Raw genomic sequence first — 18,206 nt, forward strand, 5'->3', positions numbered from 1 at the left:
AAACAGTAGATACACTGTATACACAGTAAATTCACTGTATAAGGGACCCACTTTACTGTGCATAGATTCTTTATGTTCTTTTCTCTTTCTATATATAGGATCATTCTTCATTCCGAGAGAGGCATCAACCAAAACTCTCTCTCTCTCTTGTAAATCTCTTTCTCTCTCTCTCTCTCTCTCTCTCTATTGTAAGTACTGTTTTCCGTTGAAGTAAATAAAATCTCCAGGACATTGCATTCAGGCCTTGCATCCCGGCCTCAAGAGGTATTTATTTTACTTTAATTTTAAGTCTCTTCTCTAGTCTCTCTTCTCTGGCCGTGACTATGTCCGACTAAGAGATTTCATATCTATGTTGAATATCTAACTTCTCTCCTATATACACCATGAAAGATCTAGCCTCTATCAAAATATAAATAAATTTTTTATATAGTTTCTTGGCTTGATTTCGAGATGATGGTACAGTCTAATCTAGCACTACTCTTATTGGCTTTGCCTTAGTGGCTCCTTCTAGCAAGCCGTGAACCTTAGCCCGTTAAATGTGTTGAAAAAGGGTATCTTCTTTCACAGTTAGAATCGCTAGACACATGGGCTCAATAAGAGTATGTATTAGATTAAGACAGGCCCCTTGCTCGAGTAAAAGGTTAGACCTTCCATACAGTCAACAAACTATATGAAAATTCTGGTATATTTCTGTTCTTAAATCCTTACTGGCCGTGCGGACTACTGCCAGCCTTTAAACTTAAGGATACTAAATTAGCTAGATTGGAATGGCCGTGCGGATTACCGCCAGCCTACTCGATTCTGTTAAGATTATTATTATTATTATTATTATTATTATTATTATTATTATTATTATTATTATTATTATTATTATTATTATTATTATTATTACTATTATTATTATTATTATTATTATTGTTATTATTATTATTGTTATTATTCTTATTATTCTACACTGAAATTTTAACGCATCAAGCTAAATCCTAAATTCAAGATACTACAAGAAGACTCTTGCAATTCTAGGAGTCTATTAGGGCTGTATGGAGGTTACTCAATAAAAACCCTAACTTGGAGGCTACTCTACCTGTCACGACCCAAAATACATTAAAGGTCGTGATGGCGCCGGACACCACTGTCAGGCAAGCTAAAAATAAATACTTAATTTGGTTCTCATTTTAGTATTTTGAAATCATGATTTTTTTCCTTCTATTTAATAGTAAAAAATAAAATTAACAAAATAAATAATAATGTTTCTAACAATTTCAATACTGAATAACCCGTAATCATCCCAAAACCCGGTGTCACAAGTGCATAAGTGTCAGCTAGGAAGATAAAATAAAATACAACACCTGTCCAGAATACAAATTAGATAGAAAAATACATAAGTAACTCCGAAGGGGGCTCTGCTGGTTGTGGATCGTAGATGGAAATATAGCTCACCTAAGTCTCTGCATTAACCACACCTCTGTGCCCGCAAGGCTGCTAGACATATATGCACCTGCACAAAAATGTGCAGCAAGTGTAGTATGAGTGCGTAAATCAATATGTACCCAGTAAGTATCCAGTCTAACCTCGAAGAAGTAGTGACCAGGGATCGACTTCGACACTTACTAGTGGTCTAATAAGATCAGGTACAGTAAAAAAGTGAATAGATATGAAACCGAGTAAATACATGAAATAAACATTTATAAAATATGTGGCATAATTCCCCTCTTTACAATTTTACTCGAGCTCTCAACTAATAAGTTCCTCTGTAACCGGAGCATATATAGAGATGGTGGATTTCATCAAAGAGGTGGTCATAATCTAAATCAAGGAAAAACCTCAGATACACCGGCTTCTTGCCAATATTACGCACGATTCCATGAGGATAATATATATAGGAAATGTCGAGGTATACTGCCCGATCTAACATACAAGTAAACTGTGCACTACCGACGGTCGAACGACGCCAACCATAGATGCATCTATTAACCTGCCGAGGCGAACGGTCCGCTCCCATGAGAGTGTGGTACATAAATCCTGCCGAGGTGAACGACCCGATCCCATAAGAGTGGTAGAAGGAAATACCCCGCTCGCGAATCATACGAGTGACGCGGTCAAATAAAAAGTTAAGGAAATCTCCCCGCTCGCGGATCATACTTGCGACGCGGTCAAATATAATTTTAACATTAAAATCCTATCTTTTTCTTGATTCTTTTCAAAATAAGGGAAATTCAGCTTATAGCCTTTTAAGGAAATTACCCCGCCCGCGAAACATACATGTGATGCGGTCACACATAGATTTCTTAAGTTATTATAGCATTCCTCAATCCTTTTCGAAATTTCGAAGTTCAAATGAAACCTTTTAAATCTCAAGTTCTTCAATTTCAGCTCTTTTCAAAACATTTAATAAGCAAACTCAATCTCGCTCGCTCTCGAGGCAAACAAAAAACACAAATCAATAACAATATCAACAAGGCATGATGTGATCCTAAAACTACCCGGACATAGGCATAGCTAGTAGCTACGTATGTATCCCCCACAAAGAGAAGCACACAATAATTTAGTTCACCTATGGGGTTAATTCCCTCTTGCAAGGTTAGAAAGGAGACTTACCTCGCTCCGAAATTCCATAAACGGCTCCAAAGCCTTTCCAACAACTCAAACTGATGCCCAACACTCCAAAACTATTCAATAAATGTGCAAATCCATAAATATATATTCCAATACTCGTTATAATTCAATTTACTATAATTTCTAACCCCGATCGAAAAGTCGATAAAAATCACCCCCGGGCCCACGTGCCTGGATTTCGAAAATTTTCGATGATAAACATTATCCAAAACATCACGAACTCAAACATATAATTTATTCTCAATCCCATGACCAAATTCGTGGTCAAAATCTAAAAATACCAATTTCTAGATTTTTCTTCAAAATCTCAGATTTCTACAAATTTTCATGAATTTTCATGCTTAAATTCGTATATAAACCAAGTATTTAACTGCAATAGGTAGAAATCACTTACCTTGACATAGATGATGAAGATGGAGCTCCAAAATCGCTCCTAGGTCGGCTCCCATGGAGGAAATGAGATGAAATGAGCCAAACCCATTTTCCAAACTTATACACTGCCCAGGCGACCCTTCTTCGCATTCGCGAGACTCCCATCGCGTTCGCGATGCACAAAATTCTCGAAAGCCATTTTCAAACTCTTCTCAGACAACCTCTAGTATAATGGTCATAACGTTTTGTACAAAATTCCAAATCACAAATGGTTTGACTTTATGGAAACTAGCCATCAAGGGCTATAACTTTCATATGTTGATCATCTCCCAATTCATTGTAGATTGCGATATATAAGCTTACAAAGTCAGCCCTGTGCAACAGAGATTTCCAAACACTTCCCGGATAGTTTGTGGTGTATCCATGATACTTTTTTGTACACAACTACAAATAATAAATGGTTTACCTTTCTGAAAACTAGACACCAAGGGCTACAATTTTCATTTTTGGATCATCTCCAGATTCGTTATCGATTGAGAGATATAAGCTTCTGAAATCAGACGACGGACAACAAAAATTCCTTCTTCGCGAACGCGAGAGCCTCTTTGCGAACGCGAAGAACAAAGCCCGCAGCATAATCCTTCTTCGCGAACACGAGAGGCTCCTCGCGAAAGCAAAAACAACACCAAAACCAACAACCAGCAACATCAAAACACCCAAACTTGGCCCGGAACCACCCCGAATCACACCTGAGGCCCCCGGGACCCCGTCCAATTGTACCAACCAGTCCTAATACATAACACGAACTTGCTCGAGGCCTCAAATCACATCAAACAACATCAAAACCACGAATAGCACACCAATTCAATCTTTATGAACTTTAGAACTTTAAACTTCAACATTCGATGCCGGAACCTATAAAATCACGTGCGATTGACCTCAAATTTTGCACACAAGTCACATTCGATATTACGGAACTTCTCCATCTTCCAGAATCGGAATCCGACCCCGACATCAAAAAGTCCACTCCCAGTCAAACTTCTCAAAAACCTTCAAATTTTTAACTTTTACCAAATGAGCCCAAAATGACCTACGGACCTCCAAATCCACATCCGGACGCGCTCCCAACACCAGAATCACCATACAGAGCTATTCCTATAATCCCAAACAGACATTGATGACATTGAAATGCACTTCAACTCAAATTTATGAAATCCTTCCCAAAATGTCAACTTCCACAATAGGTGCCGAAACGCTCCCGGGTCATCCAAAACTCGATACGGACAGATGCCCAAGTCTGAAATCATCATACGAACCTGTTGGAACCTTCAAATCCCGATTCCGAAGTCATTTACTCAAAAGTCAAAGTTTGATCAACTCTTCCAACTTAAAACTTCCAAATTTAGAATTTTCTTTCCAAACCAACTCCGAACTTCCCTAAATTAAATTCCGACCACACGTACAAGTGATAACACCCGATGTGAAGCTACTCAAGGCCTCAAACTGCTGAATGATGCGTCTGGGCTCAAAATGACCGGTCGGGTCGTTACACTACCCTAACCCTAGTTTCTCATGTAAAAAGTGTTACATATGCCCTTTGAAAAGAGCTGGCAAATTGAGGCCATCTCATAAAATTCCATAAATTCTTGAGATATTCACAAATAGATCAAGGCATAAAATAATGTCGTGATATATAGATGTTCTTCTTGATAATAAAATACTTCAATAAGAACATCCGCACATTCGACTTCCATGGATATCAAATAATTCAGAGAGGTCCGCACCATCCTACTTCGAGAACATGCAAATCTAGCCCTCGAATCACGGAGATAATCAAGAGAGAAGAATCAAGGGACAAACAGAATTGTACCCGCATGATTTATTAATAAAATTATATTTCTTCATATTTATATTGTGGTTGTAATTTATTTTTATATCACAAATAATTTGTTGCAAACAAATTGGCACGCCCAGTGGGACTAGTTTTGCCCTTCATCTCTTTCTCCTGTAAATCGAAAATTACAAGTCTCAAAATAAACTATTGCGATGATTTTCAGAAATTGAAGAGAGCAATCTCTGGGAGCAATATTGTTTGTTCTCTATCAAAGTAATTCTTCATCTAAGCCGCAAAACTGCTAGAAGGACGCGCCTCGCCAAAACCGCAAAACTACTAGAAGGACGCGCCTCGCCAAAGCCGCAAAACTGCAAGAGGGATGCACTAGTTGTGCCTCGCTAAAGCTACACAACTACAAGTGAGATACATCTCCCCAAAGTTGCAAAGAACCACCGTTAGCAACCTGGAAAAAGCTAAAGCAGGAGAGGAACCAATTGGACTCAATTCGAACTAGCTGTGGCATCGCCTTCCAGCAGGTTCAACACATTCAGCAGCCTAAACGCAATCAAATGCAGTTAGCAAGCCGATTTTGTCTATGGAAAGAGGAACCATCCAAGGTCCTTCATATAAGCTCTAACGTGACTGCTTTGCTTGATCGGATGTGATTACTTTATTCAAAGTCAAAGCTATAATATTTCATTAAAATTATTACGGCCTGACAATAATAAAATAACTAAAAACAATTGTATGAAGTGATTACTGTTGCAAGACCTTAATAAATTTCTTGGTCTAGTAATTGTTTTCGGGAAGTTCTCGTCAAGAGAAAAAGGAAGCATATAATTCAAAGTTCATTCGAAGTTTGCGGGAATCAAATTAATTTCTCAAAACAAAAAGAGAGCATCTTAGTTGCATACTTCAAGTCTTGTCTTTGAAGTTATTTTAAAAGCCTATATCCCGACAAGTGTTGAAGTAGGGGGCATTTAACGACACTGAAATTTTAACGGATCAAGATAAATCCTAAATTCAAGATACTACAAGAAGACTCTTGCAATTCTAGGAGTCTATTAGGGTTGTATGGAGGTTACTAAATAAAATTCCTAACTTGGAGGCTACTCTACCCTAACCCTAGATTCTCCTATAAAAAGGGTTACATATTCCCTTTGAAAAGAGCTGGCAAATTGAGGCCATCTCATAAAATCCCATAAATTCTTGGGATATTCACAAAGAGATCAAGGCATAAAATAATGTCGTGATCTATAGATGTTCTTCTTGATAATCAAATACTTCAAGAAGAACATCCGCACAATCGACTTCCATGGATATCAAATAATTCAGAGAGGTTCGCACCATCCTACTTTGAGAACATGCAAATCCAGCCTCGAATCACGGAGATAATCATGAGAGAAGAATCAAGGGACAAATAGAATTGTACCCGCATAGTTTATTAATAAAATTATGTTTCTTCATATTTATATTGTGGTTGCAATTTATTTTTGTATCACAAATAATTTGTTGCAAACAATTATTATTATTATTATTATTATTATTATTATTATTATTATTATTATTATTATTATTATTATTATTATTATTATTATTATTATTATTATTATTATTATTAAAAGGAGAGTGTAATGACCCAACCGGTCATTTTGACTTTTAGAATCCAGTTCCCTAAAATAAAACTTCCCGTATGTGCTTTTATTGATTTATGACTTGCGGGGATGGTTGGTTCGGGATTTGGAAATGTTTGGGTTGAAATCGGAACACTTGGTCCCTTAAGTTAGCCTTAAAAGGCCAAGTTTGACTTTGGTCTACATTTTAAGAAAACGACCCCGGAATTGTGATCTGACGGTTCCAATAGGTTTGTATGAAGATTTCAAATTTGGGCGTATGTTCGAATCGAATTTTGGATAACCCGGGAGCGTTTTGGCGCTTAATAGTGAAAAATCAAATATTTAAAGATTTAAAGTTCTTTAAATTTGGTTTGGAGTAGGTTTTTAAGTAATTGAAATCCGTTTGGAATTCCGAGTTTGGGAATAATTCATAAGACTTGCACGCAAAGTTTCGTATCATTCCGAGTAGTCTAAGTATGTTTTAGCGCGTTGGTAGTAAATTGAAGAACTTGAAGTTATTAAGTTTGAATCAATATGGTTTGAGGTATGATTTTTAGATTTGATGATGTTTTACATGTTCCGAGAGTTCGAGCGAGTCCATTTTATATTTCAAACTTGTTGGTATGTTCGAGCGGGGCCACGGGGGCCCCGAGCATTAATCGGACGAGGCTTGGACTAGGTTGAATTTTAGAGCCAAGCTGAAGCTCCCTAGTTCTGTCAGAATCGCAGGAGCAAAAATAGGACCGCACCTGCGAAGGCGCAGGTGCGAAGAAGAAAAGCGCAGGTGCGGTAACGGCGCAAGTGCGACGTGGGACTCGCAGAAGCGAGCCGCTAACCGCAGGTGCGAGCGAAGCCGGCTAGGGGAAAACCTCATCTGCGAGGGAATTTCTGCAGATACGAAGCCGCAGATGCGAAATTCACTGTTGGGCAAAACTTTAAAATGGACGAAGCTCAGTCCATTTTTATTCATTTTTCTTCCATGTTTGGGCGATTTTAGAGCTCTTTGAGAGGAGATTTCAACTAGCAATTTGGAGGTAAGTTAATTCTACACCCCTTAAGTTAAAACATAGATTATGGGTAGATTATAACTAGTAAATCATAGAAATCAAGGGTTTAGGTGGAAAACCTAGATTTTTATAAAAATGAGATTTTAACCACGAAAATGGTTACGGAATTGGATAGAAGTTATATATTTGAGTTCTTGAGATTATGGGTAACATTTTCATCCAAAAATTTTCGGAATCCGGGCACGTGGGCCCAGGATAAATTTTAGGGATTTTACAATTTTGGATAGGGTAATTCATTTAATAGATGAATTTTGAATTATTGAGCATATATTAATTATTTTGTATAATATTTGGATAGTTTCGGATTTTTCGGTGCCGAATCGAGAATTTTACGCGACGCGGTAATCAGAAAGTGGACTTTGAGATAAGGTAAGTCTCTTGCCTAATCTTGTGAAGGGAAAATTTTTCCATAGGGATTAAATTAAATAATTGTTGCTAATTGCAGGGATTACGTACACATGAGGTGACGAGAGTCCGTGCGTAGCTACTATAAATGCTAAAGTCCAGGTAGTTTAGGACTTAGAGCATGAATTACTCGTGTAAATTATATTCTTTATTAATTAAATTATTTGATATATATATTGTGAATTGTTAAATAAGGATATTAAAAAATAAAATTCTCATATACTAAATTTTTGTTTAGATTAATTAATTGTTGAAATAAGTTGTTATCTTCTCGAATAAATTTTACAATAAATACTCTTATTCTGGAGGTACATATGAAAATGTCCTCCTTTCTTGTGGATTGGGCTGAACGCCTCGGCAGGATAGATGCATCTATGGATCGTGCCGCACGTCCCTCGGTAGTGTACACAAAACTCTGGATCTGGTCGTACGACCTCGACACAAATAGTGCTTAATAATAATAATAATTACACGACACTTAGACAGTTTATTGCAGCTTGTAAAGCTATTTGATAAATCGAAAATTTATCAAAATTGAAAGATTTAATTAATAGATTGGAAATTATTGCATTTGAAGGATTTTTATTATTTCTGCTAATTGAATAAAATTATTGTTAACTCTGTGAATCCTGCTGATTTGAATAATTAAAATTTATTCCATTTATTATTATTGACCCTTGGTGAGTGTCAAAGTCGGACATCTCGTCTCTACCACTTTGAGATTAGGCTTGATACTTACTGGGTACACGTTGTTTACGTACTCATGCTACACTTGCTACACTTTTTGTGCAAGATCTGAGACAGATACTAGTGGAGGACCTATCATCGCACATCCTCATTATCCAGGGGGGTAGTGGTGAGCTGCCTTTCTGAGCCATCCTGCAGCTACCAGTGCCTCTTCATGTATTATTTTTATTCTGTCTATTTTCATTTCAGACAACATTTGGAGTTTTGTATAATCTACTAGATGCTCATACACTTGTGACACCAGGTCTTGGCACACACAATGGTAGAATTTTGTGTCTTATTATTTTCTTGCATTGAAATTTCACTGATATATGCTTAATTTATTAGTTGGCTTGCCTAACTATAGTTTTGGGCGCCATCACGACCTATAGGTAAAATTGGGTCGTGAAAACATGGTATCATAGCACTAGGTTCACGTAGGTCCCACAAGTTATGAGCAGACCTAATAGAGTCTTGCGGATCGGTACAGAGACGTATGTACTTATCTTCGAGAGGCTATAGGGTGTTAGGAAACTACCTTTCTTCATATTCCATCGTGCAATTAATGTAGTAATAAATATCCTTCTCTTATTCTCTCACAGATGGTGAGAACGCACTCGAATGAGGTTCCAGACCAGGGAAGAGCTACTCCCCCAGTTTCTAGAGGCTGAGGCACGAGGGAGGGCTCCAACCCGCGGTAGAGGGCGAGGACTTCCCAGGACTATTCCAATTATGCCGCCAGTAGGTCCAACAGAGAATCCTATTATTGAGGAGCAGGGTGAAGTGCCTGTGGCAGAGCCAACTCCGGTGGATTTAACATCTGTACCAGGATTTCAGAATGTTATGGGTCGTATGCTACGATTCATGGACACTATGACTCATGCCGGTTTATTTCTGGTAGACCCAGCCACATCTCAGGTGGGTGGGGGAGCAAAGACCCCTACTACGCAGGCTCATGGACAGGTAGTTGCTGTATATCATACTTAGGGTGCACTACCCATGGGTGGAGCCCAGCTAGTGGCAGCAGCTACACCTGAGCCCAGGCCAGCTGCAGCCGCTGACCCACAGAAACTATTGGACAGATGGACTAGACTATATCCTCATGTCTTTGGGGGTGAGCGACATGAGGATCCCTAGGATTTCATTGATCGGTGCAAGGATAGACTGTACAACATGAGGATATTGGAGTCTCATGGGGTAGACTTTGCTACTTTTCAGCTAGAGGGAAGAGTCTGTAGATGGTGGCAGTCTTATGTTCATGGCAGACCAACAGATTCTCCTCCCATGACTTGGGACATGTTCACTCGTATTTTCTTGGACAGGTATATTCCACCCTCTCATATGGAAGAGTTGCATTTTCAGTTTGAGCAGCTCCAGCAGGGTCAGATGTCAGTGACCGATTATGAGGCAAGGTTCTCTGAGTTATCTCGCCATGCACTTATGATACTCCCTACCGAGGCGGAGAGAGTGAGGATGTTTGTTGCGGGTTTACATACTGGCATTCAGGCCACTATGGATCGAGAGGTTGAGATATGTACTTCTTATGAGCTAGTCACGGAGATGGTCGATTGAGGGTGTACTCCAGCGTAGCCGAGAGCAGGTTACTAGAGATAAGCAGTTTAGGTATTCTGGAGAGTTCAGAGGTGATCCGTCTAGGGGCAGAGGTCAGTACGTGAGAGGGTAGTCCAGCAGGCCCCCATATCCAACACCACCGCCTCCTCGAGGTGATCCAGTGCGACCTTATTTTAGTGCTATACCAGAGAGTTCTTATCGCCCACCAGCTATTCAGGGTTCTTCCAGTGGGTATTCAGGTCCCCAGGGCCAGACTTCTAGTCAGCGGCTTATTGCACCGCAGAGTTGTTACGAGTGTGGGGATCCTAGTGATATAAGGAGATTTTGCCCCAGGCTGCGGGGTAGACCAGTGCAGCAGGGTCAGCAGCCTATGCTTACCGGACCAGTTACTCCACCAGTCGTCCGACAACCTAGAGGTGGAGGACAGGTGGGTAGTCCTAGAGTTGGGGGTCAGCCAGGTGGAGGCCAGCCAGTTGGCACTCCAGCTCGGTTCTATGCTTTTTCGGCTAGACCAGATGCAGAGGCCTCAGATGCCGTGATTACAGGTAATGTTTCTGTTTGCGGCAAAGATGCCTCAATATTATTTGATCCAGGATCTACATATTCTTATGTGTCATCTATATATGCTCATTTCCTGGGTGTTTCTCGTGAGTCCTTGAGTACTCCTGTTTATGTGTCCACTCCTGTGGGCGATTATGTTATTGTGAACCAGATCTACCGGTCCTGTATTATTACATTCTGTGGTTATGAAACTAGAGAAGATCTCCTATTACTTGAGATGACCGATTTTGAAATTATTCTGGGCATGGACTGGTTATCTCCATATCATGCTATTCTAGATTGTCATGCCAAGACTGTTACCTTGTCTATTCCAGCATTGTCTAAGCTGGAGTGGAAGGGTTCGTCTGTTAGTTCATTTAATCGAGTTATTTCTTTTATAAAGGCTCAACACATAGTTGAGAAGGGTTGTTTGGCTTATCTAGCCTATGTTCAGGATACTACTGCAGAGACTCCGGCTATTGATTCAGTGCCTGTAGTTCGGGAGTTCTCCGATGTATTTCCTTCAGATCTTCCAGGTATGCCACCTGGTCGTGATATTGATTTCTGTATTGACTTGCCTCCAGATACTCAGCCTATATATATCACACCGCATTGTATGGCTCCAAAAGAATTAAAAGAACAACTTGAGGAGTTACTAGCCAAAGGGTTCGTCAGACTGAGTGTATCGCCTTGGGGTGCATCGATATTATTTGTGAAGAAGAAGGATGGAACAATGCGGATGTGTATTGATTATCGTCAATTGAACAAAGTCACTATTAAGAACAAGTACCCATTGCCGCGTATTGATGATCTATTTGACCAGTTGCAGGGTGCTAGGGAGTTCTCTAAGATCGACTTGAGGTCGGGGTACCATCAGTTGAAGATTCGGGATTCGGATGTTCCGAAGACTTCCTTCTTGACTAGATATGGTCATTTTGATTTTCTGGTGATGTCCTTTGGTTTAACTAATGCCCCAACAGCGTTTATGGATTTAATGAATAGGGTATTCAGGCCATATATTGATTCATTTGTCATTATCTTTATTGATGACATTTTGATCTACTCGCGCAGTAAGGAGGAGCATGAGCAGCATACGAGAGTAGTGCTTCAAACATTGCGGTAACAAAAGCTATATGCTAAGTTCTCTAAATGTGAGTTTTGGCTAGAGTCTGTAGCATTTTGGGGCATATTGTATCGGGCGAAGGTATTAAGGTTGATCCCAAAAAGATTAAGGCAGTTCAGAATTGGCATCGTTCCACTTCGGCGACTGAAATCAGGAGTTTTCTGGGTTTAGCAGGTTATTATTGTCGATTTGTGGAAGGTTTTTTTTATCTATTGCAGCGCCTTTGACCAAATTAACCCTGAAGGGTGCTCTGTTCCGATGGTCCGATGATTGTGAGGTGAGCTTTCAGAAGCTCAAGACAGTATTGACTACAACACCAGTGTTAGTATTGCCTTCTGGTTCGGGGATGCATACAGTATATTGTGACGCTTTACGTGCTGGTTTGGGTTGTGTATTAATGCAGGAAGGGCGAGTTATTGCATATGCTTCACGTCAGCTGAAGCTCCACGAGAAGAATTATCTGGTACATGACTTGGAGTTAGCTGCGATTGTTCACGCTCTATAGATTTGGGGGCATTATCTTTATGGGGTGTCTTGTGAAGTTTACACTAATCATCACAATTTGCGGCATTTGTTCAAGCAGAGGAACCTAAATTTGACACAGCGCAGATGGCTTGAGTTACTAAAAGATTATGATATTACTATCTTGTATCATCCGGGCAAAGCAAATGTGGTTGCAGATGCCTTGAGTAGAAAGGCAGGTAGTATGGGTAGTTTGGATTTCATTGCAGTAGAGGAGAGGCCATTAGCTTTGGATATTCAATCCTTGGCTAACCGACTTGTGAGATTAGACATTTCAGAGCCCAGCCGAGTTCTTGCATGTGTTGTAGCCTAGTCTTCACTATTTGAGCAGATCAAGGCTCGTCAGTATGACGATCCACACTTAATGGTTCTTCAAGAAACGGTACTATGGGGTGGTTCCAAGGAAGTTACTATTGGAGCAGATGGTGTTCTACGACTCCAGGATCATCTATGTGTTCCTAATGTGGATGGACTGAGGAAAAAGATCTTAGATGAAGTACACAGTTCTCGAAATTCTATTCATCCAGGTGCTACGAAGATGTATTGTGATTTGAGGCAACATTATTGGTGGAGACGAATGAAAAAGGACATAGTTGAGTATGTAGCTAGGTGTCTAAATTGCCAACAAGTTAAATATGAGCACCAGAGGCTAGGTGGCTTACTCCAGCAGATGACTATACCAAAATGGAAATGGGAACGCATCACTATGGACTTTGTAGTTGGGTTGCCATGGACCTTGCGGAAGTTTGATGCAGTTTGGGTCATTGTCGATAGGTTGACCATGTCGGCACACTTTATTCCTGTTGTGACTACGTATACTTCAGAGAGGTTGGGCCAAATACATATCCAGGAGGTAGTTCGGTTACACGGTGTGCCAATTTCCATCATATCAGATAGAGGTCCTTAATTTACTTCACATTTCTGGAGAGAAGTACAGAGTGAGTTGGGGACCCGTGTAGAGCTCAGTACAACCTTTCATCTGCAGACCGACGGGCAGTCAGAGCGGACAATTCAGATTTTGGAGGATATGCTCAGGGCATGTGTGATTGACTTTGGAGGTCAGTGGGATCGTTTCTTGCCTTTGGGCAAGTTTTCTTATAATAACAGTTACCAATCTAGCATCGAGATGTCTCCATTTGAGGCTTTATATGGTTGACGATGTCGTTTGCCCATCGGGTAGTTTGAGCCCGGTGCGGCTAAGTTATATGATACTGATTTGGTGAAGGATGCCTTGGAAAAAGTAAAGTTGATCTAAGAGCGACTTCGTACAGCACAGTCCAGACAGAAGAGTTATGTGGATCAGAAAGAGCGTGATTTATCATTTATGGTAGGTGAGAAAGTTCTCTTGAAAGTTTCGCCGATGAAGGGAATTATGAGATTTGGGAAGAAGGGCAAGTTGAGCCCAAGATTTATAGGTCTATTTGAGGTATTGAGATGAGTTGGGGAGGTTGCTTATGAGCTTGCATTGCCTCCTAATCTATCGGGAGTTCATCCAGTTTTCCATGTATCTATGCTCCGGAAGTATCGTACTGACCTGCCACATGTGTTGGACTTCAACACAGTTCTGCTAGATAAGAGTTTGGGTTATAAAGAGGAGCCAGTTGCCATTGTTGATAAACAGGTTTGCCAATTGAGGTCCAAGAGGATTTATTCATTAAAAGTCCAGTGGAGGGGCCAACCAGTCGAGGAAGCGACTTGGGAGGCCGAGGAAAACATGCGGAGCAGATATCTACACTTATTCAGCACTCCAGGTACAATTCTAAACTCATTCGAGGACGAGCGTTTGTTTAAGAGGTGAAGAATGTAATGACCCAATCGGTCATTTTGACTTTTAGAACCCCGTTCCCTAAAATAAAACTTCCTGTATGTGCTTTTATTGATTTATGACTTGCGGGGATAGTTGGTTCGGGATTTGGAAGTGTTTGGGTTGAAATCGGAACACTTGGTTCCTTAAGTTAGCCTTAAAAGGCCAAGTTTGACTTCGGTCAACATTTTGAGAAAACGACCCCGGAATCATGATCTGACGGTTCCAATAGGTTCGTATGATGATTTCAGACTTGGGCGTATGTTCGAATCGGGTTTTGGATAAACCGGGAGCATTTTGGCACTTAATAGTGAAAAGTCAACTATTTGAAGATTTAAAGTTCTTTAAATTTGGTTTGGAGTATGTTTTTGAGTAATTGAAGTCCGTTTGGAATTCCGAGCTTGGGAATAGTTCCATATAGTAATTTAAGACTTGCACGCAAAGTTTCATGTCATTCCGAGTAGTCTAAGTATGTTTCGGCACGTTGGTAGTAAATTAAAGAACTTGAAGTTGTTAAGTTTGAATCAATTTGGTTTGGGGTATGATTTTTAGATTTGATGATGTTTTACACGTTCCGAGAGTTCGAGCGAGTTCGTTTTATGATTTCAAACTTTTTGGTATGTTCGGGCGGGTCCTCGGGGCCCCCGAGCGTTAATCAGACGAGGCTCGGACTAGGTTGGAAATTTAGAGCCAGGCTGAAGCTCCCTAGTTCTGTCAGAATCGCAGGAGCGGAAATAAGACCGCACCTACGAAAGCGCAGGTGCGAAGAAGAGGAGCGCAGGTGCGACATGGGATTCGCAGAAGCGGACTCGTAGAAGCGAGCCGCTGACCGCAGGTGCGAGCGAAGCCGGCTAAGGGAAAATCGCATCTGCGAGGGCATTTCCGTAGATGCGGAGCCGCAGATGTGAAAATAACTGTTGGACAGAACCTTAAAATGGACGAAGCTCAGTCCAGTTTTATTCATTTTTCTTCCATGTTTGGGCGATTTCAGAGCTCCTTGAGAGGAGATTTCAACTAGCAATTTGGAGGTAAGTTAATTCTACACCCCTTGAGTTAAAACATAGATTATGGGTAGATTATAACTTGTAAATCGTAGAAATCAAGGGTTTAGGTGAAAAACCTAGATATTTATAAAAATGAGATTTTAACCATGAAAATAGTTATGAAATTGGATAGAAGTTATATATTTGAGTTCTTGAGATTATGGGTAACGTTTTCATCCAAAAATTTCCGGAATCCGGGCACATGGGCCCCGGATGAATTTTAGGGATTTTATCATTTTGGATAGGGTAATTTATTTAATAGATGAATTTCGAATTATTGAGCATATATTAATTATTTTGTATAATATTTGGATAGTTTCGAATTTTTCGGCGCCGAATCGAGAATTTTACGCGATACGGTAATCGGAAAGTGGACTTTCAGACAAGGTAAGTATCTTGCCTAATCTTGTGAGGGAAAAATTTCCCCATAGGGATTAAATTAAATAATTGTTGCTAATTGCGGGGGCTACGTACGCACGAGATGACGAGGGTCCGTGCGTAGCTACTATAAATGCTAAATTCCGGGTAGTTTAGGACTGAGAGCATGAATTACTTGTGTAAATTGTATTCTTTATTAATTAAATTATTTGATGTATATATTGTGAATTGTTAGATAAGGATATTAAAAGATGAAATTCTCATATGCTAAATTTTTGTTTAGATTAATTAATTGTTGAAATAAATTGTTATCTTCTAGAATAAATTTTACAATAAATACTCTTATTCCGGAGGTACATAAGAAAATGTCCGCCTTTCTTGTGGATCGAGCCGAACGCCTCGGCAGGATAGATGCATCTATACAATCCATCCCAAAACCGGGGTGTCACAGAGTATATGACCTTCTAAATCAGAATACAATCCACTACAATGTCTAGAGAAATAAACTGAAAAATACAACTAGTGATATAGAAGGAGAGTCGAGGCTTGCGAACGCCGTGCAGCTACCTTGGTAGTCTCCGAACTCTGAAGTCTCAATCAGCAACTGTCGCCGTGACCAAAACATCTGTATCTGCACACGAGGTGCAAGAATTAACGTGAGTACATCCAACTCAGTAAGTAACAAGCCCAAACTTTGGACTGAAAGGTAGTGACGAACTCAACCGGTACAGATAAAATAGAAATTATTGTATAGAAACGTAGGCATGCTTTCAAATTAAATAGGCAACTCAAACAATAAAGTGAAGCAAATCCGAACAGTGTAAAGAATATAACTATGCTATCTCTACATGCCAATGCACATGCGGTATGTGATGCACCATGATGTCAGCCTCATGTGCTCACACTCTCGAATGCTCAATCACTTGGTACTGTATATGGCCCATACGGCCCCGGGAAGATCCATCCCAGAATATATACATCACTAACTATAAGTCACCCAGTACCGATGAAGGCCAATCCAGCCCCGTGGAGAAGATCCATCTCTAGGTACCAAGTACTTCGGACAAGATCCATGTCCAGAGAAGTTCCATCCCTCAATAATATTAATTGCGCTCACTGTGGGTGAGTTACAGACTCCGGAGGGGCTTTTACAGCCCAAGCGCTATCATAAAATTAGTATAACCGCTGCAGTGTGTAGCCCGATCCCATAACTGTCACTCATAATCAGGCTCTCAGCCTCACTCAGTCATCAATCTCTCCAGTCTCACTCACGGGCTAACAATATCATAAAAACTAGCCCGAAACAATGATATTATGTATCAATAAATAACAACTGAGACGGAGATATGATATGAAATGCATTAACATGAGTGAGTACATAATATCAATGAAATCAGCGAGATGACAGCAAGAAATGACCACTAGGGGTCCCAACAGTACTAGCATAAAGCCTAAACATGATATCTAGCATGATTGACAGCTCAATTACTTTATCACAAGATGAAAACACGGATATGAACAAAATAGATTCATTATACAGTGCCATGGAATCAACGAGGCCACAATTCTCACGGTGCACGCTCGTACGCCCGTTACTTGGCGTGTGCATCACCTTAACACCAATCGTATAACACATAGTTCGGGGTTTCGAACCCTCAAAACCAAGTTTGAAAGTGTTACTTACCTCAAACTGAGAAAATCCTACTTCGAAATGCCTTTGCCCCTCGAATCAGTCATCAAATGTCCCGAATCTAGCCACAAGCAGTACGGTATAATTAATATAGGCTAAAGGAATCAATTCCACAAGAAAAACACGAAATTATAAGCCAAAATTCGAAATAGGCTCGGCCCGGCCCCGGGCCCACGCCTCGAAATCCAACAAAAAGACACAAAACCCGAAATCCCATTCACGAGTCTAACCATATCAAATTTATCAAAGTCCGATACCATTTGGTCGTCCAAATCCCCAAAATCCACTCTCCAATTCTCAAGCCCTAAACCCCTAAATTTCACTTCAAAATCTCACTAATTAGGTGGGGAAATTAATGGGGAAACAAGTTTTATGATCCAAAATGACTACAAGAAGCTTACCTCAATAATCACCTCGAAAATATTCTCCAAAATCGCCTAAGCCTGAGTCAAAAATGTTGAAATAAGACTAAAATCGCGAACCCTTACTTTTAAACCTTCTGCTCAGACTTTTCGCATCTGTGAACCTATTGTCGCACCTGCGACGCCGCATCTGCGGTGAAAATACCTCTTCTGCGGAAGTCACTTGCACCTCCAGGGTCCGCACCTGCGCTCCAGGTTCCGTACCAGCGAACGCGCATCTGCGGCCCTGGCCTCGCTTCTGCGGAGTCACTCTCTCCCAGCTGCCCCCGCACCTGCGCCCATTTGTCCGCATCTGCGCTACCATAGGTGAGGGAAATTCTTCGCACCCGCAACCCCTGCCCTTCATGGACATGCCCGCATCTGCGATTTATGCCACGCTTCTGCGTGCTTGCGCCTGCGGTGCCCACTCTGCATGTGCGGTTAAACCAGTAGCAGCAGCTCTTCAGCTGCTCATCAACTCAAAAATCAAGTCCGTT

This window comes from Nicotiana tomentosiformis, chromosome 11, assembly GCF_000390325.3.
Source record: "Nicotiana tomentosiformis chromosome 11, ASM39032v3, whole genome shotgun sequence".
Taxonomy (NCBI): Eukaryota; Viridiplantae; Streptophyta; class Magnoliopsida; order Solanales; family Solanaceae; genus Nicotiana; species Nicotiana tomentosiformis.